The sequence below is a fragment of the Salvelinus fontinalis genome, chromosome 29, assembly GCF_029448725.1.
Source record: "Salvelinus fontinalis isolate EN_2023a chromosome 29, ASM2944872v1, whole genome shotgun sequence".
In the NCBI taxonomy this organism is placed as follows: Eukaryota; Metazoa; Chordata; class Actinopteri; order Salmoniformes; family Salmonidae; genus Salvelinus; species Salvelinus fontinalis.
In genome coordinates, this window is record NC_074693.1 from 28,556,019 (window position 1) to 28,581,316 (window position 25,298).

Genomic DNA, 25,298 nt, shown 5'->3' on the forward strand with positions numbered 1-25,298 from the left:
AAGAGAGAACCCTACTGCCAAGAGAGAACCCTACTGTCAAGAGAGAACCCTACTGTCAAGAGAGAACCCTACTGTCAAGAGAGAACCCTACAGCCAAGAGAAAACCCTACAGCCAAGAGAAAACCCTACAGCCAAGAGAAAACCCTACAGCCAAGAGAAAACCCTACAGCCAAGAGAAAACCCTACAGCCAAGAGAAAACCCTACAGCCAAGAGAAAACCCTACAGCCAAGAGAAAACCCTACAGCCAAGAGAAAACCCTACAGCCAAGAGAAAACCCTACAGCCAAGAAAAAACCCTACAGCCAAGAGAAAACCCTACAGCCAAGAGAAAACCCTACAGCCAAGAGAAAACCCTACAGCCAAGAGAAAACCCTACAGCCAAGAGAAAACCCTACAGCCAAGAGAAAACCCTACAGCCAAGAGAAAACCCTACAGCCAAGAGAAAACCCTACAGCCAAGAGAAAACCCTACAGCCAAGAGAAAACCCTACAGCCAAGAGAAAACCCTACAGCCAAGAGAAAACCCTACTGCCAAGAGAAAACCCTACTGCCAAGAGAAAACCCTACTGCCAAGAGAAAACCCTACTGCCAAGAGAAAACCCTACTGCCAAGAGAAAACCCTACTGCCAAGAGAAAACCCTACTGCCAAGAGAAAACCCTACTGCCAAGAGAAAACCCTACTGCCAAGAGAAAACCCTACTGCCAAGAGAAAACCCTACTGCCAAGAGAAAACCCTACTGCCAAGAGAAAACCCTACTGCCAAGAGAAAACCCTACTGCCAAGAGAAAACCCTACTGCCAAGAGAAAACCCTACTGCCAAGAGAAAACCCTACTGCCAAGAGAAAACCCTACTGCCAAGAGAAAACCCTACTGCCAAGAGAAAACCCTACTGCCAAGAGAAAACCCTACTGCCAAGAGAAAACCCTACTGCCAAGAGAAAACCCTACTGCCAAGAGCAAACCCTACAGCCAAGAGAGAACCCTACTGCCAAGAGAACCCTACAGCCAAGAGAACCCTACAGCCAAGAGACCCCTACAGCCAAGAGACCCCTACAGCCAAGAGACCCCTACAGCCAAGAGAACCCCATAGCCAAGAGAACCCCATAGCCAAGAGATACCCATAGCCAAGAGAACCCTACAGCCAGTAGAACCCTACTGCCAGTAGAACCCTACTGCCAAGAGAACTCCATAGCCAGGAGAACCCTACTGCCAAAAGAACCCTACAACCAAGAGAGCCCTATAGCCAAGCGAGCAACATGGCCTAGAGAGCCCAACAGCCAGTAGAACGCTACAGCCAAGAGAGAGCCCTACACCCAGTAGAACCCTACTGCCAAGAGAACCCTACACCCAGTAGAACCCTACTGCCAAGAGAAAACCCTACTGCCAAGAGAAAACCCTACTGCCAAGAGAAAACCCTACTGCCAAGAGAGAGCCCTACAGCCAAGAGAGAGCCCTACAGCCAAGAGAGAACCCTACAGCCAAGAGAACCCTACACCCAGTAGAACCCTACTGCCAAGAGAAAACCCTACTGCCAAGAGAAAACCCTACTGCCAAGAGAAAACCCTACTGCCAAGAGAAAAACCCTACTGCCAAGAGAGAGCCCTACAGCCAAGAGAGAACCCTACAGCCAAGAGAGAGCCCTACAGCCAAGAGAGAGCCCTACAGCCAAGAGAGAGCCCTACAGCCAAGAGAGAGCCCTACTGCCAAGAGAGAGCCCTACAGCCAAGAGAGAGCCCTACAGCCAAGAGAGAACCCTACTGCCAAGAGAGAACCCTACTGCCAAGAGAAAACCCTACTGCCAAGAGAGAACCCTACAGCCAAGAGAGAACCCTACAGCCAAGAGAGAACCCTACAGCCAAGAGAGAACCCTACAGCCAAGAGACCCCTACAGCCAAGAGACCCCTACAGCCGAGAGACCCCTACAGCCGAGAGAAACCCATAGCCGAGAGAACCCCATAGCCGAGAGAACCCCATAGCCGAGAGAACCCCATAGCCGAGAGAACCCCATAGCCGAGAGAACCCCATAGCCGAGAGAGCCCCACAGCCGAGAGAGCCCCACAGCCGAGAGAGCCCTACAGCCGAGAGAGCCCTACAACCGAGAGAGCCCTACAACCGAGAGAGCCCTACAACCGAGAGAGCCCTACAACCGAGAGAGAGCCCTACAACCAAGAGAGAGCCCTACAACCAAGAGAGAGCCCTACAACCAAGAGAGAGCCCTACAACCAAGAGAGAGCCCTACAACCAAGAGAGAGCCCTACAGCCAAGAGAGAGCCCTACAGCCAAGAGAGAGCCCTACAGCCAAGAGAGAACCTTACAGCCAAGAGAACCCCATAGCCAAGAGAACCCTACAGCCAGGAGAACCCCATAGCCAAGAGAACCCCATAGCCAGGAGAGCCCTACAGCCAGAGAGAGCCCTACAGCCAGAGAGAGCCCTACAGCCAGAGAGAGCCCTACAGCCAGAGAGAGCCCTACAGCCAGAGAGAGCCCTACAGCCAGAGAGAGCCCTACAGCCAGAGAGAACCCTACAGCCAAGAGAACCCTAAAGCCAAGAGAACCCTAAAGCCAAGAGAACCCTACAGCCAGGAGAACCCAACAGCCAGGAGAACCCTATAGCCCGGAGAACCCTATAGCCAGAAGAACCCTACAGCCAGGAGAACCCTACAGCCAGGAGAACCCTACAGCCAGGAGAACCCTACAGCCAGGAGAACCCTACAGCCAGGAGAACCCTACAGCCAGGAGAACCCTACAGCCAGGAGAACCCTATAGCCAGGAGAACCCTACAGCCAGGAGAACCCTACAGCCAGGAGAACCCTACAGCCAGGAGAACCCTACAGCCAGGAGAACCCTCTATTATTAGACTGTCTGGGACTACCACAAATGATTCAGTCTCTCCTCTCCCCGAAGTCCTCTTCTGCTATCAGAGGGAGTAACGTTCACCTCAGACCCCTGCTAGCCTGTCTCTTATCCTTATCTCAAACCTCCCACCCTTCTGCCGGTCCTCCCCTGATCCCGCCCCACTCTACTCCTCTCCTTGCCCTTCTCTTTACATTTGACATTTTTTGATCATTTAGCAGACGCTCTTATCCAGAGTGCATACATTTTATCAAACCCACAACCCTCGTGTTGTGAGCCACTAGGGTTGTGGCTTGTAGGGAGCCATGTTGTCTAAGGGTTGGACTGCAGACAGGAGAGGTTTTAGTATACAGTATGACAGAGTATATCAACAGTACTCTCCTGTCCTGGAATGTCCACGTAGAGAATGGACTGAAGTGTCTCTTTCTAGATTCGTAATGCTGTGGAAGTCTTCCAGTGTAACCCAGTAACCTTCCCATTCTGCTGAGTATTAAATAAATCATTCAACATTTAGTTGAATGAAGCATTAAGCCCGCAGGCTGCTCCATCCTTTCACACATGCACGTGTACACGCACACACTACTCACACAGATGGCAGCAATTGTTACCAAGACTACCCTTGCTCTTAAACTTCACTCATCCCACAGCAAATTAGCCTGGGAAGGAGGAAAGAGCCTCCCAGAGGATTTCAGACCTCTCGACACACCACACACACACATACATCTGTGTTGCACTCACACTAAACACACACAGATGACATGATTTCTTTATCTAAAGACCATCTCTCAGACGAGGTTGACTGAGAGTCAGAAATGCATTGCTGGGGGGCAGGGGAGCTCTCTACCACACACCGATAGACAAAATGAACAGGCACGCACTGGGTGAATACAAGAAGGGAGGAAGAGATGGAGAGAGTGGGGGGGAGAGGGGGAGCTGGAGAGGGAGGGAGAAGTGGAGATAGAGATTTGAAGATGGAAAGAGTGAGAAGGTTGTCTGTTGTAACAGCTTGCAAAGGCCAGGACACACTGAACCCCCTCCTCCTCCTCCTCCTCTCCCCACTCTGCCCTACATTTCCTACCTCCATCCCTTCCGTTGCTATGATGATGTCACGGAGCAGAGTAGAGGGGAAAGCAGGGATCTCATTCTCCCATTCACACACAGAGAGAGATGGACAGAGAGAGGGACAGAGAAAGAGGGACAGAGAAAGAGGGACAGAGAGAGAGGGGGGCAGAGAGAGAGAGAGAGAGGGGGACAGAGAGAGAGAGAGAGAGAGAACCACAAACACAAATTTAATATAGACACCGTTGCACTAGAACACACAATAAACTATACATACCTTGGCCTAAACATCAGCGTCACAGAGCAGAGTGGAGGGGAGAGCAGGGATCTCATTCTCCCATTCACACACAGAGAGAGATGGACGGAGCGAGAGAGGGACAGAGAGAGAGAGAGGGACAGAGAGAGAGAGAGGGACAGAGAGAGAGAGAGGGACAGAGAGAGAGAGAGGGACAGAGAGAGAGAGAGGGACAGAGAGAGAGAGAGGGACAGAGAGAAAGAGATGGATAGAAAGAGAGAGAGGGACAGAGAGAAAGAGAGGGATAGAAAGAGAGGGACAGAAAGAGAGAGAGAGGGACAGAGAGAGGCAGACCTGGCTCTCCATAGAAGACAGGCTATGTGCTCACTGCCCACAAAATGAGGTGAAAACTGAGCTGCACTTCCTAACCACCTGCCAAATGTATGACCATATTAGAGAGACATACTTCCCTCAGATTACACAGATCCACAAAGAATTCGAAAACAAACCCGATGTTTATAAACTCCCATATCTATAGGGTGAAATACCAGTGTGCAATCACAGCAGCAAAATGTGTAACCTGCTGCCACAAGAAAAGGGCAACCAGTGAAGAACAAACAATATTGTAAATACAACCCATATTTATGCTTATTTATTTTCCCTTTTGTACTTTAACTATTTGCACATCGTTACAACACTGTATATAGACATAATGATATTTTTAATGTCTTTATTCTTTTGGAACTTCTATGAGTGTAATATTTACTGTTCATTTTTATTGTTTATTTCACTTTTGCATATTATCTACTTCACTTGCTTTGGCAATGTTAACATATGTTTCCCATGCCAATAAAGCCCCTTGAATTTAATTGAAATTAATTGAGAGAGAGAGAAACATGCACAGAGACAGTCATACACACAAACAAAACAACACTAGCATCTATTAGTGCATCTAACAATAGATGCACTATTGTAAAGTGGCTGTTCCACTGGATATCATAAGGTGAATGCACCAATTTGTAAGTCGCGCTGGATAAGAGCGTCTGCTAAATGACTTAAATGTAAATGTTAAATGTAAATCTATTAACACTAGCACCTATTAACACTAGCATCTATTAACACTAGCATCTATGAACACTAGCATCTATGAACACTAGCATCTATGAACACTAGCATCTATGAACACTAACATCTATGAACACTAACATCTATGAACACTAACATCTATGAACACTAACATCTATGAACACTAGCATCTATTAACACTAGCATCTATTAACACTAGCATCTATTAACACTAGCATCTATTAACACTAGCATCTATTAACACTAGCATCTATTAACACTAGCATCTATTAACACTAGCATCTATTAACACTAGCATCTATTAACACTAGCATCTATTAACACTAGCATCTATTAACACTAGCATCTATTAACACTAGCATCTATTAACACTAGCATCTATTAACACTAGCATCTATTAACACTAGCATCTATTAACACTAACATCTATTAACACTAACATCTATTAACACTAACATCTATGAACACTAGCATCTATTAACACTAGCATCTTTTAACACTAGCATCTTTTAACACTAGCATCTATTAACACTACCATCTATGAACACTACCATCTATGAACACTACCATCGAATTACACTAACACAAATACATTCATTCATTCATTCCTCACCGGAATGAGTCCAGATGCTAAGCTCATATTTCAAGGGAAGGGGTATCCCATGTTTGATGAATCAATTGTTTGCGCAATCAATACCAACAGGAAGAGAAGCATGCTTCAGCCGGTAGCTCAATGTGTGTTTATGGGTGTGCTTTAATTAGCGGCCAATTGCAGGGTGGATTTGTCGATATGAATTCCAAGCACATTTCCTAATCTATGTTTTGGAATGTGAATGGCAAGGCTCAAGTAGTGACTGTGTCTCTATGTTGACAGCTTTACTCATCCCCTCGTCTAAACCCCTCCCTCTGGAAGTGACCCTACATGTTCTTTAAAAAACACATGACAACAGACAACAGTAGAAAGCCTTCAGTAGGTTGTCCTAGTCGTCTACTATACTAAGTCATCAAAGGAAAAGGGCAAACAAATTTCAGAATGGAATCCAGCCCAAGTTTAGACGGAAATGAAACCCAGTAACATATGGGGGAGGGGTTCCCCTCCTTGGTAAGCGTAGTAAAACATCAAAGACATCCACCTCACATCCCTGGAACAGATGTTCCCATCCCCATCCCCATTGACTGTGTGTGTGTGTGTGTGTGTGTGTGTGTGTGTGTGTGTGTGTGTGTGTGTGTGTGTGTGTGTGTGTGTGTGTGTGTGTGTGTGTGTGTGTGTGTGTGTGTGTGTGTGTGTGTGTGTGTGTGTGTGTGTGTGTGTGTGTGTGTGTGTGTGTGTGTGTGTGTGCGCGAGTGTGTGTGCGAGTGTGTGTGTGTGTGTGTTTTACGGTCCTGTGAAAAGCAGGAATGTAATATTGGAAGCTGTGTTGTTTTATGAGGGTAAAGGACAAACTAACACTAAATACCACTCATATTAGCAGAACTCTCTCAAACCTACCCATGAGGGTTGATGTTTACATAGTGTCACAGATTCCCCGGTACTGCTGCTAATTCCGTTCACCAGCTCCGGAGGTCTACGTCACCGGCCTTCTAGGCATCACTGAACTGGTTTCATTACCACCCAGCCCGGACTGTCTTGTCTGATTGCACACACCTGGTTCCCATTCCCCCTGATTAGTATGTTATATATGTGCCCTCTGTTCCCCATTGTCCTTGATGATTATTGTTCCATGTCCGTTGGTCTTATAAGTACCTGTGCTCTGTTGTTACCGTGTTAGTGTGCTCTTGTTATTACGGGTCTCGTTCAGTGTATTTATTAGAGGTTTACACCTCGCTCTTTGTTTGGGTTACAGCCCTGTGTTATATAAACTCAGAAGAAAAAAAACGTCCTCTCACTGTCAACTGCGTTTTTTTTCAGCAAACTTAACATGTTGAATCTTATTATGTTCATACAAATTTTTACACAACTGAGACATAAACTTAACAAGTTCCACAGACATTTGACTAACAGAAATTGAATAATGTGTCCCTGAACAAAGGGGGGGTCAAAATCAAAAGTAACAGTCAGTATCTGGTGTGGCCACCAGCTGCATTAAGTACTGCAGTGCATCTCCTCCTCATGGACTGCACCAGACTTGCCAGGTCTTGCTTTGAGATGTTACCCCACTCTTCCACCAAGGCACCTGCAAGTCCCCAGACATTTCTGAAGGGAATGCACCTTGCCCTCACCCTCCGATCCAACAGGTCCCAGACGTGCTCAATGGGATTGAGATCTGAGCTCTTTGCTGGCCATGGCAGAACACTGACATTCCTGTCTTGCAGGAAATCATGCACAGAACGAGCAGTATGGCTGGTGGCATTGTCATGCTGGAGGGTCATGTCAGGATGAGCCTGCAGGAAGAGTACCACATGAGGAAGGAGGATGTCTTCCCTGTAATGTGAAGTGTTGAGATTGCCTGCAATGACAACAAGCTCAGTCCAATGATGCTGTGACACACCTCCCCAGACCATGACGGACCCTCCACCTCCAAATCGATCCCGCTCCAGAGTACAGGCCTTGGTGTAACTCTCATTCCTTCGACGATAAACGCGAATCTGACCATCACCCCTGGTGAGACAAAACAGTTACTCCTCAGTGAAGAGCACTTTTTGCCAGTCCGTTCTGGTCCAGCGATGGTGGGTTTGTGCCCATAGGCGCCATTGTTGCCGGTGATGTCTGGTGAGGACCTGCCTTACAACAGGCCTAAAACCCCTCAGTTCAGCCTCTCTCAGTGCGGACTGTCTGAGCACTGATGGAGGGATTGTGCGTTCCTGGTGTAACTCGGGCAGTTGTTGCCATCCTGTACCTGTCCCGTAGGTGTGATGTCCGGATGTACCGATCCTGTGCAGGTGTTACACGTGGTCTGCCACTGCGAGGACGATCAGCTGTCCGTCCTGTATCCCTGTAGCGCTGTGTTAGGTGTCTCACAGCACGGACATTGCAATTTATTGCCCTGGCCACATCTGCAGGCCCCATGCCTCCTTGCAGCATGCCTAAGGCACGTTCACGCAGATGAGCAGGGACCCTGGGTATCTTTCTTTTGGTGTTTTTCAGAGTCCGTAGAAAGGCCTCTTTAGTGTCCTAAGTTTTCATAACTGGGACCTTAATTGCCTACCGTCTATAAGCTCTTTGTCTTAACGACCGTTCCACAGGTGCATGTTCATTAATTGTTTATGGTTAATTGAACAAGCATGGAAACAGTGTTTCAACCCTTTACAATGAAGATCTGAAGTTATTTGGGTTTTTACAAATTATCTTTGAAAGACAGGGTCCTGAAAAAGGGACGTTTCTTTTTTTGCTGAGTTTATATTAGAGGTCGACCGATTTAATCGGAATGGCCGATTTCAAGTTTTCATAACAATCGGTATTCGCCATTTTTGAACACCGATCATGGCCGATTACATTGCACTCCACGAGGAGACTGCGTGGCAGACTGACTACCTGTTATGTGAGTGCAGCAAGGAGCGAAGGTGCTAGCTAGCATTAAATGTATCTTATAAAAAACTATCAATCTTAACATAATCACTAGGTAACTACACATGGTTGATGATATTAGTAGTTTATCTAGCTTGTCCTGCGTTGCATATAATCGATGCGGTGCCTGTTAATTTATCATTGAATCACAGCCTACTTCGCCAAATGGGTGATTTAACAAGCGCATTCGCAAAAAAGCACTATCGTTGCACCAATGTGTACCTAACCATAAACATCAACACCTTTCTTAAAATCAAGACACAAGTATATATTTTTAAACCTGCATATTTAGTTGATATTGCCTGCTAACATGAATTTATTTTAACTAGGGAAATTGTGTCACTTATCTTGCGTACTGTGCAACAGAGTCAGGGTATATGCAGCAGTTTGGGCCACCTGGCGCGTTGCGAACTGTGTGAAGACCATTTCTTCCTAACAAAGACAGCCAACTTCACCAAACGTGGGATGATTTAACAAAAGCGCATTTGCGGAAAAAGCACAATCGTTGCACGAATGTACCAAACCATAAACATCAATGCCTTTCTTAAAATCAATAGATCAATATATTCTTTTAAACTTGCATATTTAGTTAAGAAATCCAGGTTAGCAGGCAATATTTAACTAGGAAAATTGGCACTTTCTTGCGTTCATTGCACGCAGAGTCAGGGTATATGCAACATTTTGGGCAGCCTGGCTCGTTGCGAACTAATTTGCCAGAATTTTACGTAATTATGACAACATTGAAGGTTGTGCAATGTAACAGCAATATTTAGACTTATGGATGCCACCCGTTTGATAAAATACGGAACGGTTCCGTATTTTACTGAAAGAATAAACGTTTTGTTTTCGAAATTATAGTTTCCGGATTTGACCATAGTAATGACCTAAGGCTCGTATTTGTGTTATTATATTAGAATGAAGTCTATGATTTGATAGAGCAGTCTGACTGAGTGGTGGTAGGCAGTGTCACGTTCCTGACCTATTTCTGTTAATTTGTTTTATGTGTTAGTTGGTCAGGACGTGAGGTTGGGTGGGCATTCTATGTTTTCTGTTTCTGTGTTGGTTTTGGGTTGCCTGGTATGGCTCTTAATTAGAGGCAGGTGTTTGGCATTCCTCTAATTAAGAGTCATATTTAGGTAGGCGTTGTCACAGTGTTCGTTGTGGGTGATTGTCTTCCGTGTCTGTGTATATGTTTGCACCATATGGGACTGTTTACGGTTTGTTCGGTTTATGTAGTCTGTTCCCTATTCGTGCGTTCTTCTTGTTTTATGTAGTTCGTCGTTTAGGTCTGTCTACACCGTTTGTTGTTTTGTTAGTTTAGTTAAGTTCGTGCTTTCTTTAATAAATTATGTGTTCAAACTCCACTGCGCCTTGGTTCGATCAATACTCCTCCTTTTCGGGCGAAGAGGAGGAGGACCGCCGTTACAGGCAGCAGCAGGCTCGTAAGCATTCATTCAAACAGCACTTTACTGTGTTTGCCAGCAGCTCTTCGCAATGCTTCAAGCACAGAGCTGTTTATGACTTCAAGCCTATCAACTCCCGAGATTAGGCTGGCAATACTAAAGTACCTATTAGAACATCCAATAGTCAAAAGTATATTAAATTCAAATGGTATAGAGAGAAAGTCCTATAATAAAACTTCTTACTTGGGAATATTGAATATTGTTCTAATGTTCTGAGCAAGGAACTTAAACGTTAGCTTTTTTACATGGCACATATTGCACTTTTACTTTCTTCTCCAACACTTTGTTTTTGCATTCTTTAAACCAAAATGAACATTTTTCATGATATATTTGAGACAAAATTGATTTTATTGATGTATTATATTAAGTTTTAAAAAAGTGTTTTGTTCATTCAGTATTGTTGTAATTGTCATTACATATATATATATATATAAAATAAAAATGGCCGATTAATCGGTTCTGACTTTTTTTGGTCCTCCAATAATCGGCATCGGCGTTGAAAAATCATAATCGATCGACCTCTAGTTTATATGTACGTGTTTGTTTTGGGCTTCGTCCCCGTCATGTTCATGACGTACACTATTTTTGGTTGAGAAAAAATGATATTTTGGTATTCCTGCACCTGTCTCCGATCATTATTCAACGTGACACATAGACAGACCTCATCCAACCATATGGAGTTATTTGACCTCGATTTGAGTAGGTCTCTAAAAACCTATTCCATGAGAGAGACTACCTGTAATATAGTACCATTACCATCAAATCCTCTGCATTTAACAGGGCCATAACGCTCACTGGTCTACACAATTAATGCATACACCCACTGTGGTATATACACACTCTATTTATAGCCATCATGTGATCATGGTTCCATGTTTAATCAGTCAGTCGTATGAAAGGGAGGCAGTGCGAAAGACGGAACAGCTCCTCTGAGGCCTAGCTCGTGAAATGAGACAATCTGCTTATCAAACACAACAAAGGGCTTAATTACACAACAGAGTAGGAGAAGGTGACTTAATGAGGAAATACTTCTGAGGACTTTCACCACAGAGAGAGAGCACTATTTGGCCCTAAACAGAGAGTACAGAGCGGCAGAATACCTGTTAATTTTAGCTTCGGCAATGTAAAAATATGTTTCCCATGCCAATAAAGCCCATTGAATTGAGAGAGGTGAGAGGAGAGAGCAAGAGGCTTCCCTTTTGAACTCGCCCAAATGCTCCAAACAGCCAAGCATCACAAAGAAGCAATACTCAAAACACTAGGAACTGACAGAAGAAATTCCCAAAACACTACCATCAGAATTTCAGATGTGAGTCCCAGACGTTGCCTCTGTCTCACCAACAACTGAAGCTATGCCTCAGTACTGATACTCACCACACAGGAGAATTCAGAACCCAGACCCGGCTGAGCAAAACGACGAACCTAAACCTACGCCCGACAATGTGGTATTATTTAGAACACACCTTCCTTCCGGAGCCTTCCACCCATGAGGCCTATACTGTGGTTCAGACTACATTGTCTGAGTGGGCCTTTATTGTGGTACCATAATTGACAGTGTACTCTGTACTACATTGTAGTAAAGGTGGTATTTCCACACTACAGAAATGAGAATAGCAGCTATAATCTGATAAGTTCAGTGCAATAGTAGTGCAGCAGCGAAGGCAGATGCCTTTAGACTGGACTGGAGCTGAGAGCTCATGACCAAACACAGATGGCCAGTCTGCAGAACAGAGCCCACAGACATACACAGACAGAGATGTGTTAAACATTAACTTAGCCAAAGTGACTGAAGTGAGACCGAGAGAGAAAACCCAATAAGTACACATAACAAACGCACATACCCTCATACACAAATACTAGACTCCACACTGTCTGGGCTGGGAATGAACCTATAAGAGGGAGGGAGGAAGGATGCACACTCAACACATACTGTACATTACTTCCCAACAGGATTCTTACACGTACACTAGTCTGTGGTCTCAGCTGGTCTCAGAGAGCGAGAGAACGAGCAGGCTGTGGATTTACAGAACAGGTCCGGCCAGACTCCAGGCCCCGGGCCAGGTTCTGGCTGAATGACTGCTGACTGACTGACTGACTGACTGACTTATTGAACAACTGAGAGTAGCACTCCAAAGGTCCCATTCAGTGGCTGGGAGGTTGGGTAACGATAGGCCTACGGTTCAGTGGCTGGGAGGTTGGGTAACGATAGGCCTACGGTTCAGTGGCTGGGAGGTTGGGTAACGATAGGCCTACGGTTCAGTGGCTGAGAGGTTGGGTAACGATAGGCCTACGGTTCAGTGGCTGGGAGGTTGGGTAACGATAGGCCTACGGTTCAGTGGCTGGGAGGTTGGGTAACTACAGGGCTATGGTTCAGTGGCTGGGAGGTTGGGTAACTACAGGGCTATGGTTCAGTGGCTGGGAGGTTGGGTAACTACAGGGCTATGGTTCAGTGGCTGGGAGGTTGGGTAACTACAGGGCTACGGTTCAGTGGCTGGGAGGTTGGGTAACTACAGGGCTACGGTTCAGTGGCTGGGAGGTTGGGTAACGATAGGCCTACGGTTCAGTGGCTGGGAGGTTGGGTAACGATAGGCCTACGGTTCAGTGGCTGGGAGGTTGGGTAACTACAGGGCTACGGTTCAGTGGCTGGGAGGTTGGGTAACTACAGGGCTACGGTTCAGTGGCTGGGAGGTTGGGTAACTACAGGGCTACGGTTCAGTGGCTGGGAGGTTGGGTAACGATAGGCCTACGGTTCAGTGGCTGGGAGGTTGGGTAACGATAGGCCTACGGTTCAGTGGCTGGGAGGTTGGATAACGATAGGCCTACGGTTCAGTGGCTGGGAGGTTGGGTAACTACAGGGCTACGGTTCAGTGGCTGGGAGGTTGGGTAACTACAGGGCTACGGTTCAGTGGCTGGGAGGTTGGGTAACTACAGGGCTACGGTTCAGTGGCTGGGAGGTTGGATAACTACAGGGCTACGGTTCAGTGGCTGGGAGGTTGGATAACTACAGGGCTACGGTTCAGTGGCTGGGAGGTTGGGTAACGATAGGCCTACGGTTCAGTGGCTGGGAGGTTGGGTAACTACAGGGCTATGGTCAGAGGTGGAAAAGGACTCAATTGTCATTCTTGAGTAAAGGTAAAGATACCTTAATATAAAATGGCTCAAGTGAAAGTAACCCATTAAAATACTAGAGTAAAATGTACTTAAGTACAGTGGTAGAAAAAGTACTCAATTGTCATACTTGAGTAAAAGTACAAAGTAAAAGTAAATGCTATACTTGAAATTCCTTATATTTAGCAAACCAGGCGGCACAATTTTCATTTAGCTTTTTTTGACAGCCAGGGGAACACTCCAACACTCCTTTTTACTGTCCTGCTAAGCATTCAAATTGTAACTAGTACTTTTGGGTGTCAGGGAAAATGTATGGAGTAAAAAGTACATGATTTTCTTTAGGAATGTAGTGAAGTAAAAGTAGTCAAAAATATAAATAGTAAAGTACCGGTACCCCGAAAAAATACTTAAGTAAAAATACTTTAAAGTACTACTTAAGTACTTTACACCACTGGCTACGGTTAAGTGGCTGGGAGGTTGGGTAACTATAGGCCTATGGGGCGGCAGGCAGAGCAGGGTAACGTGGCAAGAAAACAACAGCAACCCAATTCGCACACCTCCACACCGAAACCCAACTACACTATAATTGCAATGCTACTCAAAACAACAAACAACCATAATACTGGCAAAACCACACAATACTCTCATAAAATGATCCCGTACACATACACCACACTAACAGCCCTATTCACATGACTGGACCAATACAAACACATAGCTACTTTCTAGTCATTCATACACAGCAACCATGTATACAAACAACTCATATTCACAACAGTCCAAGTCATGTGGGGCGCTGCAGTGTTTGGTGAAGGGAGGGGGCGCAGGGCTCAACACTAATCATGCAGTCCATTTAAAGGACTACTATGTTGAATGTGATGCAGCAATGGATGGGACTTAAATAGGAGAGGGTGCGATCGTACTGCAGAGGTATGGCTGTTCTGCGTTAATAGGCAGCGGTTTGGTGCTCATTGGTAGGACAATCATGTGACTGTCTGTCTCTGTGTGTGTGTCTGTCTATCTGTGTCTGGCTGTGTGTGTGTCTGTAATCTGAGTCTGGCTGTGTGTGTGTCAGCAGTAGCCGCCCCTCATCCCCTCACACACAGATGATAGGGCATCCAGTAATCTCATTAAGCCTCCCCCTCTCTCGCTCTCCCCCTTCTCATCCCCCCCTCTCTCCATCTCACAGTCTAAATGCACTGGGCTAAATGTCCACTCCACACTACTGCCTGACTGTCTGTGGGTGTGAAACCCATCACTGCTTTTAGAAGACTACTTCTAGGAGGGTCTCTTACCTCTAACCCTTCTCAAGGCTAAGGAGAGAGGGCTTGGAGGTCAGAGGTGAGGTGAGGAACAGGGATACAGACCCAGCATTGAAAGCAAGGAGAGAGTACTTCTCAATGTGAAATGTGAGGGAGGGAAGGCGGAGCAGGGCAATACTAAATGTATTAGAAAGGCAGGGATAACAGGGAAGGGGGACAGGGTTAGAGGAGAAGGGGTGCGTTAGGGCAGGAGGAAAGAGCAAACAGTCTAGGGCAGGCAGATGTTGCTTTCCAATTTGTAAGTCGCTCTGGATAAGAGTGTCTGCTAAATGACTTAAATGTAAATGTAATGTTGCCCTAAAGATGTTGCCCTATTCTAGGTCGATGTTTCCGTACCACAATCCAATTAGGAAAAAGTCAACCTGATGGTAAATTTGGGTTCATCCCCATGTGCACACACACACCCAAAGCACCTGCTATCCTCCATCAATAATGATGTAAACACGCCACATATGTAGTGTGTCCACTTGGAGAAATCATCAGTGGCATGAACTCATGGATGCCATGGGAAGCCAGGCTTCCAAGAATAATTACAACATAAAATAATGTCTTTCGTCTCTCTGTTTTCATCATTTTCCTTCAATTCGCAGGAGGCTGAACGTATCTCACCGGAGAAAGCATGCGAGCGAGCGAAACAGCGCCACTCTGTCTAAGTATGTGTAGGCCATATATCTGGATTTATGGTTTTACTTAATTATCTGTACTGGCCAATGATTCTAATGGTGATTCTGATCCAACCATAGAATACATTGTGGCCCTGGGCTCAGAGGATGCACGTTCAATATGGAGCTAGATGTAGAAGGCTAATGTAAACTTGCTAACTTTGCCCATGAAAGGAAGTTAGGCGAGCAAGCATTTTAGCAGCCTACAGTAGGTCAACAAAAATAAAGGTGTGTACTGTATGACAGTCATAGACGTTTCATAAACATGAGAGGAGGGCATTGGCATTTCTCTACAAGTACACTTGTGTGTATGTAACAGTATAACTTTAAACCGTCCCCTCGCCCCGACACGGGCGCGAACCAGGGACCCTCTGCACACATCAACAACGGTCACCCACGAAGCATCGTTACCCATCGCTCCACAAAGGCCACGGCCCTTGCAGAGCAAGGGGCAACACTACTTAAGTCTCAGAGCAAGTGACGTAACTGATTGAAACGCTACTAGCGCGTACCCGCTAACTAGCTAGCCATTTCACATCCATTACACTCACCCCCCTTTCAACCTCCTCCTTTTCCGCAGCAACCAGTGATCCGGGTCACGGCACCAATGTAACAGTATAACTTTAAACCATCCCCTCGCCCCGACACGGGCGCGAACCAGGGACTCTCTGCACACATCAACAACGGTTGCCCACGAAGCATCGCTACCCATCGCTCCACAAAGGCCGCGGCCCTTGCAGAGCAAGGGGCAACCCTACTTAAGTCTCAGAGCAAGTGACGTAACTGATTGAAATGCTACTAGCGCGTACCCGCTAACTAGCTAGCCATTTCACATCCGTTACATGTATAAGCTAGTTGTTAGATTACTAGATATTACTGCATGGTCGGAACTAGAAGCACAAGCATTTCGCTACACTCACATGAACACATGTGTATGTGACAAATAAAATTTGATTTGAAGTAGTGAGTCAATATGTATTTTCCTCTTGCATGAACACATACAAACACACAAATCAGAACCATGGAAGCCACATTATATTTAGTTTACGTTGATTGGACTAAATAGTTTTTGGCATCTTTTAGTTGTGACTGTATTAGACTAAGCAGAGGTGAGGCTGGAATGGTGGAGGCTGCTCCTGTTTTCTTTGTGACTTGCAGTAATTCTCCATGGTTCTAAATCAATAGTTATTTAGTAGTCTGAAAATGTCAGAAACATGAACTTTCTTTACCATGCTGCAGGTCATGTAACTGTTTGTTACATGTAATGTGGACTTCACCAGACAGGTTGCTCTCCCGTTTTGTGATGAAACAAAGGTGTGGTTGAATTTATTCTGCCACTGTCTTCATTTTGACTCGGCTTTAGCCTTTAGGCATATATCACGGTCGCAAGGCATATGAATAAATTATAGAGCAAACAACGCAATTATCATACCACATATGTTGTAATATGGCTTTTTTTCTGGCTTGGCTTCTCAGGTGATTTTACCGACGCAACGTTACTGGAATGGCTGTGCATCCAGCTGTTTTATGCAATATGCAGTACGGTTGTGTAGGCTAGTCTCACTCTCGACAAAACACTAAGCCTGTTCGACAGCGTGGTGGAGGGGTGCAGGCTACTGTAAGGGACCCGACAGAGACGTGCTTTTCTTTCGGCCAACTCTGTAATGAGCTGTCAAATCACCCTGACTGCGTGGGATGGGGGGGGGGGGGGGGGGGGGGGTACGCCGCTAGTCTGACAGGGATATGTGTCCAACCACACCCTCGGCTGTGTGGAGCTCTGTACAAACCCACCATCAGGCCGGTGTCCACATCATTCAGTAGTAGGCTGTCATTCTGATAAAAACACAATGTTCCACCATTGGCCATGGGTGGGTGCCATGATGAAGAGCACAGCCCGTGACGTGCAAATACGCACACGCAATAAACCAGAGTATCGAGCGTGCTGCACGGCCTGAGGATCACGCCCCACCGGTGCTCGTGTCATTTCCACCCCGTAGCTAACCGACTGTGGCTGGTGATCCATGGGCAACATAACGAGCATGTTAAAGCCTAACTAATGATCAGATCTATTTTGCCTAGCTATCATATGCCATGCACCAATGTCATATAGGCTACTAGCCATTGTAACGCACAACGTTAACAAGCCGTTGTTGGCTACAGTCCAGACCCATAAATCACAACTTCTTTTTTTAACATTTCAACATCTTGAGATGGACATGTCACCAGCACATCAGCTATTAACCGCCACCGACTGCAGACCACAGCATCATGACCGATATGCCTGTCTCTAAAAAGTTGAACAGTATGTTATACTATTGGCCGTGTTGCAACCTCCGCTGCCTAGACAGTGATTTACACGGACTCTGTAAAGAAGATACAATGTAAACGCATGTATCCATACAGCGAGGTGATGCCAGCACTGTCCGGTTATCAGAGGACGTCGCTCTCTGTAGAATCCAGTCTGCCTGCCTGTCGGAGTTTGCGCAGGTAGCACACATTTATTAGCCAGCAGAGCTATGGGGCTGACCAACTGGCCAACATACACACTTACTTAAATGGTGTCTGTCATCAAGTGGGAGGTAGCCTTGTCTGTTTGGGGCTCCGATAGAGATGTCAAACGTTTCTGGTTGACTGGTTCTCATCCACTACCGCAGCGGTGCGTCGGCATCCGTCCGAGAGAGGGAGCGCACACCTCACCTCGATTTGAGAGATGCTGTGCAGCTGGCCGTTATTTTTTCCGTCGGGCAGACTAACTTGAACTCTCAAATAGCCTGCTATTAATTCATCCCGTTTTAACTAGCAGCAGAGGGTAACGTTGAGCAAAATGTAGGCTAAATTGCACTAAAACGTTAACGTGGTGGCCAGACTGGATTTACTGTTCTGCTGTGGGTTTCTCCAGGCACACCCGGCACGCTGGCACACGCCACGCCTACACGTGACGTCGGCTTTCAAAACGTTTCATCCAGCGTCCCAAGGCCACGTTCAGTTGCCAAACGTTTTCGAACGTTGCAGATAGAAATGCCGTGAATAGAGCTAACGTGATTCCTTATGTCGGAGAGGCATATTTGTTCTACATAGACTCAACATATGTATATCTGAACGTTCAAAACGTCCTGCTGAACGCTCCCCAGCTATAAAGACTGGATGGTAGCCTATGATGTCGGGTTCATATGTTAGTCAGAACTTGGAAATGTGCGATTTGTTTTATTTATTATTATAATTTGTTTTACCTTTATTTAACTAGGCTAGTCAGTTAAGAACAAATTATTATTTTCAATGACTGCCCCTGAACAGTGGGTTAACTGCCTTGTTCAGGGGTAGAACGACATATTTTTACCTTATCAGCTCGGGGATTCGAGCGCTCTAACCACTAGGCTACCTGCCGCCCCCTTGCTGATTCGTTGAACACAGTACGTGTACAACTACTAGTCCGACATTTCTGAGTTTCCTAGTTCCAACTATGACGTGAACGCGGCATATAAAACGAGAGAAAACCCAACGCTACGTGGACGTGGGAAAATCACGGACGTCGCAGGTAAGGCAAAAGTCACGACAGCTGACTGCATGTTCAGGAATGACACTGCATGGCGGTATGAGCGTACGGGAGCAGCGTGCATCATCAGAGCCGTTATAACTCAATGTCAGCAGTGTTGACCATTGAGCTATGTAATCCGTTACATGTAAGGGATTTCAAAAACGGTAATCCGTTACATTACCAGCTAAAATATTGTAATCGGATTACAGATACTTTTGAAATGCTTCGAGGATTATTTTTAAATTCAGGAAGGATGTTTACGATGATGTTTACGATTTTCTCAATGACATTAAAATCAGCATTGAAAAAAGGCGCACATTTAAATTTGTTCGACCTGAACGAGTCTGACCACAAATCAGAGACTTGTCTCCACAATGTCTGTGCCACAGTCACTCCCTCCTTTGGCATTGGGGGATGTGTGTGGTAGTGTCTGGAAACATTGTATGTCATCTCTGATGTTGCACTTATCCTGGGATAGTGTATGACCTAGAGGCTCACTCCCCTCAGTGAGCTGGTCCAAGAGTGGGGTCAAGAAGGGGTTTTACTTGAGATGCGGGTATCTGGAGTTGACAATTGATTTATGCCATTGGTCGAGTTGGTGTTTTTGTTTTATGAGTACCAGGAACGAGATCGGAACCTCGTCTTATAGCTACATAACAAACCACAGATGTTTGGAACGAGTCACAAGGTAAGACTTTTTAAACGAGAAAAGATTATCCCGAAGGCAGATAACATTCACTATAAATTATCGTTCAGTTTGGCCCCTATAAGACGAGGTTCCGATCTCGTTCCTTCTTGACCACACTCCTGGACAAGCTCACTGAGGGGAGTGAGCCTCTAGGTCATAGACTATGCCAGGATAAGTGCAACATCAGAGATGACGTACAATGTTTCCAGACACTACCACACACATCCCCCAATGCCAAAGGAGGGACTAGGGGGTGGATCTTTGCTATGAAAGATCTCAGTAGCCTTTGTGTTGGCGCTCTCAACGGATCCTCTGAGACGGTGATTCGTCGACCAGCCATCGCTATCGCAACGCTCTCACTAAAGATTTAGTGTAAGTATAACTCTGTCTTGTGTGAAAAGTTTGTCTCTCCTCATTTGATAGTAAAGAAATGAACCACCACACTATTTATCTGAGTGGCTACATTTCTCCAGGCCCATCCCTCAGCAACCGTTTTATTATTGTTTCATCTGTGGATATGCCCTTTAAACAGCTGCATATTATCAAGATATCAAAGTGTCACCAACAAATAGGAAAACAATAGGCCTATAGCAAATGCAGCATATGGCATTCATTTTTCACATGTATATAGCACTTTTCAGTAGGCCTCAAAGCATGCCATTCCATGTGCACAGAATTTATTTTTCAACTCGAATCAATGAGCACAATCAGCCCTCCAGGACAACAAAATCATAAACAACAGAGTAGGGCTGGCTAAAACTAAGTCCTTAGTTTTGGGGTCATGTTCAGGTAAAACAATTTGGCTAATCTTTATTTTCAAGTCCTATTCTTGAAGATCAAGGGGTATAACATTTATTGGAATGACTGGAATTCTGATAGACTTAGGTTTTTAAAGTAAAGATATAATTTAATCGTATTATTATATGTAGTAGAAAGCGATGGGTTAGAAGAAGCCTACATAATCAACCCATAAAGTAAAATGTAACATGTATGGCCAGCTATGTAAACTTTAACATTGATTTATCCTGCAATAGATGTCTGTTACGGATACAAGTATTCTGTGTGTATCCTGTGTGTATTTTTGTTGTCCTTCTCCCCTACTCACAGGTGACAATCATCATTCCCCAATCAGTCATCAATCAGTTGCTAATCGGAATACACCTGCTCCTTTTCCCTTACCCAATCACAGTCCCTTTCCCTTGGTTTAAAAACCCTGTCAGTTGTGTTCTCTAGAGCTCAATCTCTCTGTAAATGCCATATGTCTGTAGATCCATTGTGTGGTTTAGCATCTACATGTCACTTTGTCCCCACCTGTGAGTATTGCGTTTGTTATGGTGTTTGTTTGATAGTAGGAAAAGGGGGTAACCAGACAGTTCGCCCATGGGCATACACTACCCGTAGGTAAACTTTGTTATATACACTAGTTAGAACTGGGTGGACCACCCACTGTGTTTTTGGTTAGTTAGTTAGCTGTTGTTGAAATAGGCTAGTCTAGCTTAGGGGTGTTTGTGGTTAGTTAGTTAGCTGTTGTTGAAATAGGCTAGTCTAGCTTAGGGGTGTTTGTGGTTAGTTAGTTAGCTGTTGTTGAAATAGGCTAGTCTAGCTTAGGGGTGTTTTTGGATGCTTATTCTTTCTTTCCTTGGGTCCAGCTCAGCCCCTTTTCCTGCCCCCCCCCCCCCCCCCCCCCATTACCGTGTGTTTACTAATAAACCCTGAGTTTGACGGTAGATTTAAGTGTCGTGGTTATTTGTTCTCACTGTTACGTTTTCACTATTATAATTTGTGTGAGTTGTGTTACGGGTCCCATTACCACCCCCCCCCCCCAGACTGTTGGGCCAAAGGGATTCATAACAATGTCTTTCAATTGTTAACAATCATTTTTGTCTTCTAATGCCTCTTAATGGGAAAGTAATCTAAAAGTAAAGGAATGTAGTCAGATTACGTTACTGAGTTTGGGTAATCCAAAAGTTACGTTACTGATTTCAATGTTGTACAGGTAACTTCAACAGATTACATTTAGAAAGTGATCTACCCAGCCCTGATGGTCAGCGCATGAAGCCTCCCCTTTAAACTAGGCATAATAATACAGCAGTCCTATATCCTAATAATAGGCCATTGAATATGGATGATACCCAATTAACCTGTGGTCCTTTGAAGTGGACTGAATGTGGCAAAAAACCTTCAGAGGTTTGGGCCCTAGCCTGTTCCATTTGCTTCCCTTTGCTCTTATATCTGGTGACTGCCTGCTCATCCTGTCCAGCAGGAATTCAAGACAATCAATGCAGCTGCATACTAACAGTAAAAACCAACTCCCACAGCACACTTGGACTGACTATGGGAATGTTTGAATAGGAGGAGCGTTTGTAAGTGAACATCACCCAGCAGTATAAGTATGTACAGTACATTCGGAAAGTATTCAGACCCATTTACTTTTTCCACAGATTTGTTACGTTACAGCCTTATTCTAAAATGGATTAAATCATTTTTTCCCCTCATCAATCTACACACAATACCCCATAATGACAAAGCAAAAACTGTTTTTATTTTTTGGCAAATGTATAAAAATAAATATATTTTTTTTATTTACATAGGTATTCAGACCCTTTGCTATGATAATCGACACTGAACTCAGGTGCATCCTGTTTACATTGATCATCCTTGAGATATTTCAACAATTTGATTGGATTCCACCTGTGGTAAATGCAATTGATTTGGAAAGGCACACACCTGTTTATAAACGGTCCCACAGTTGACGGTGCATGTCAGAGCAAAAACAAAGCCATGAGATTTAAGGAATTGTCCGCAGCGCTTTGAGACAGGATTGTGTCGAGGCACAGATCTGGGGAAGGGTACCAACCCCAAAAATTCAGCAGCATTGATGGTCCCAGTGGCCTCCTTCATTCTTAAATGGAAGAAGTTTGGAACCACCAATACTCTTCTTAGAGCTGGCCACCAGGCCAAACTGAGCAATTGGAGTTGGTGGTTCGTGACCAAGAACCCGATGATCACTCTGACAGAGTTCCTCTGTGGAGATGGGAGAACCTTCCAGAAGGACAACCATCTCTGCAGCACTCCACCAATTAGGCCTTTATGGTGGAGTGGCCAGACAGAAGCCACTCCTCAGTAAAAGGCACATGACAGCCCATTTGGAGTTTGCCAAAAGGACTCTCAGACCATGAGAAACAAGATTCTGGTCTGATGAAACCAATATTGAGCTCTTTGGCCTGAATGCCAAGTGTCACGTCTGGAGGAAACGTGGTACCATCCCTACGGTGAAGCGTGGTGGCAGCATCATGCTGTGGCGATGTTTTTCAGCGGCAGGGACTGGGAGACTAGTCAGGATCGAGGGAAGATGAACGGAGCAAAGTACAGAGTTCCTTGATGAAAACCTGCTCATGACCTCAGACTGGGGCGAAGGTTCACCTTCCAACAGGACAGTGACCCTAAGCACACAGCCAAGACAATGCAGGAGTGATTTCGGGACAAGTCTCAATGTCCTTGAGTGGCCCAGCCAGAGCCCAGACATGAACGCGATCGAACATCTCTGGAGAGACCTGAAAATAGCTGTGAAGCTACACTCACCATCCAAGTCTGACAGAGCTTGAGAGGATCTGCAGAGAAGAATGGGAGAAACTCCCCAAATACAATTGTGTCAAGCTTGTAGAGTCATATCCAAGAAGACTCTAGGCTGTAATTGCTGACAAAGGTGCTTCAACAAAGTACTGAGTTAAGGGTCTGAATACTTATGTAAATGTGATAATTCACTATTTTATTTTTAATACATTTGCAAAAAAATCTAAAAATCTCTTTTTGCTTTGTCATTATGGGGTGTTGTGTTTAGATGATGAGAATAAGGCTGTGACGTAACAAAATGTGGAAAAAGTCAAGGGGTCTGAATACTTTCCAGATGCCCTGTATATCTAACAGTGAGCATAAATGAGAGTCTGCCTGAAGTCCCACAGTAGTGTGACTGACACAAATTCCCTGGACCTGGATGAATTACACACGCCCAGCTGCCGGTCTCTCTGCCTACTGCTATGGCCTGTCTGAGTGGCGCACACACACACACACACACACAAAAAACGTTACTGCACGGTTTAGTGGCAGCATATGTAGCCCATCGCTTCTGGGCCAAAGGAGGTTGGGTGGGGTTGGTAGACTAGGCCTCATGCTGAGGACAGCACACTAAGGTCGCATTCCCCTGCTCAGACGTTGCATGCATCAACCAATGGTTGTGTGTCACATCATCGACTGTCTAATCGACTGACAGATTGCTATAACATATGATGTGGATAGCCGATACGTAAAATACCTATCCAGGTGTTGTTAGATCTGGCATGCATCAGCAACGCCTGGGGAGCGCGCCCTTCCACAGGTCGAGTTCAAGGCGTTGAAGTGCATCAACCAATGGTTGTGTGACACGTCATCAAACTGTGCAGTCGGGCATCAGATGTAGTGTGATGTTTGAATGTGGGGTGGGCAGAGAGATTGACTGGTAATGAAGGTGTGCTTTTGTATAATTTCAACCCTAACTCTTCCCATCTTTGTGTGTTGTGGAATGGGTTGAGCGTGTATAAACCCCACTGCTGATTGACACTGTCGGCTCTATGGCTGTGCAAAGAGGAGCTGAGTGTAAAAACACTACTGGTGATCTACACACTGTTGGTTCTATTTCTATGGCTGTGCTAAAAGGAGCTGAGTGTAAAAACACTGCTGGTGATCTACACACTGTTGGTTCTATTTCTATGGCTGTGCTAAAAGGAGCTGAGTGTAAAAACACTACTGGTGATCTACACACTGTTGGTTCTATTTCTATGGCTGTGCTAAAAGGAGCTGAGTGTAAAAACACTACTGGTGATCTACACACTGGTTCTATTTCTATGGCTGTGCTGAAAGGAGCTGAGTGTAGAAACAAGCCTCTGTCTTAATTCACTTTACATAACCAGCTTAAGATTTCAATATATTCAAGAGTGTGTGATGTTATCAGCTTAACATATTCATGAGCATTAACGCTTTAAACTAATTATAAACCAGCTTCTTTAGCGACAGTCCGAAGTGCTCAGATGGGACCTGAGAGAGATTGAGTTACATGGAGATTTAGATAATCAAGTGAAGCTACTGATACCTTCCCACCTCTCATCCACTCTCCCCCCCCCCCCCCCCCCCCCCCCCACACACACACACATCATCTCCTGGACCCCTTTCTCTCCCCCAAGTCAATGTTCACAGTACAGTACGGGCTCTGAAATATCCCCTCCTTTCCAAATGTTGATCCAAGTCCCACCCTGTCGCAGCCTGCCATTGATGTAACGCTTCATATGTACAGTTGAAGTTGGAAGTCTATATACACTTAGGTTGGAGTCATTAAAACTCGTTTTTCAACCACTCCACAAATTTTTTGATAACAAACTATAGTTTTGGAAAGTCGGTTAGGACATCTACTTTGTTCATGACACAAGTAATTTTTCCAACAATTGTTTATAGACAGATTATTTCACTTATAATTCACAGTATCACAATTCAAGTGGGTCAGAAGTTTACATACACCAAGTTGACTGTGCCTTTAAACAGCTTGGAAAATTCCAGAAAATGATGTCATGGCTTTAGAAGCTTCTGATAGGCTAATTGACATCATTTGAGTCAATTGGAGGTGTACCTGTGGATGTATTTCAAGGCCTACCTTCAAACTCAGTGCCTGTTTGCTTGACATCATGGGAAAATCAAAAGAAATCAGCCAAGACCTCAGAACAATTGTAGACCTCCACAAGTCTGGTTCATCCTTGG

General features: G+C 45.1%; 1 protein-coding gene across 5 annotated transcripts in view; it reads right to left on the reverse strand.

Moving 5' to 3' along the window:
- Nucleotides 1–18,229, reverse strand: part of LOC129827776 (janus kinase and microtubule-interacting protein 1-like) — a 62,757-nt gene extending 44,528 nt beyond the window's left edge. For all 5 annotated transcript variants that reach the window (XM_055888949.1, XM_055888947.1, XM_055888950.1 and 2 more), the window contains exon 1: nt 17,843–18,229. The gene's annotated coding sequence lies outside the window, so the exon portion shown is untranslated. The remainder of the gene's footprint in view (nt 1–17,842) is intronic.
- Nucleotides 18,230–25,298: the final 7,069 nt, after the last annotated feature.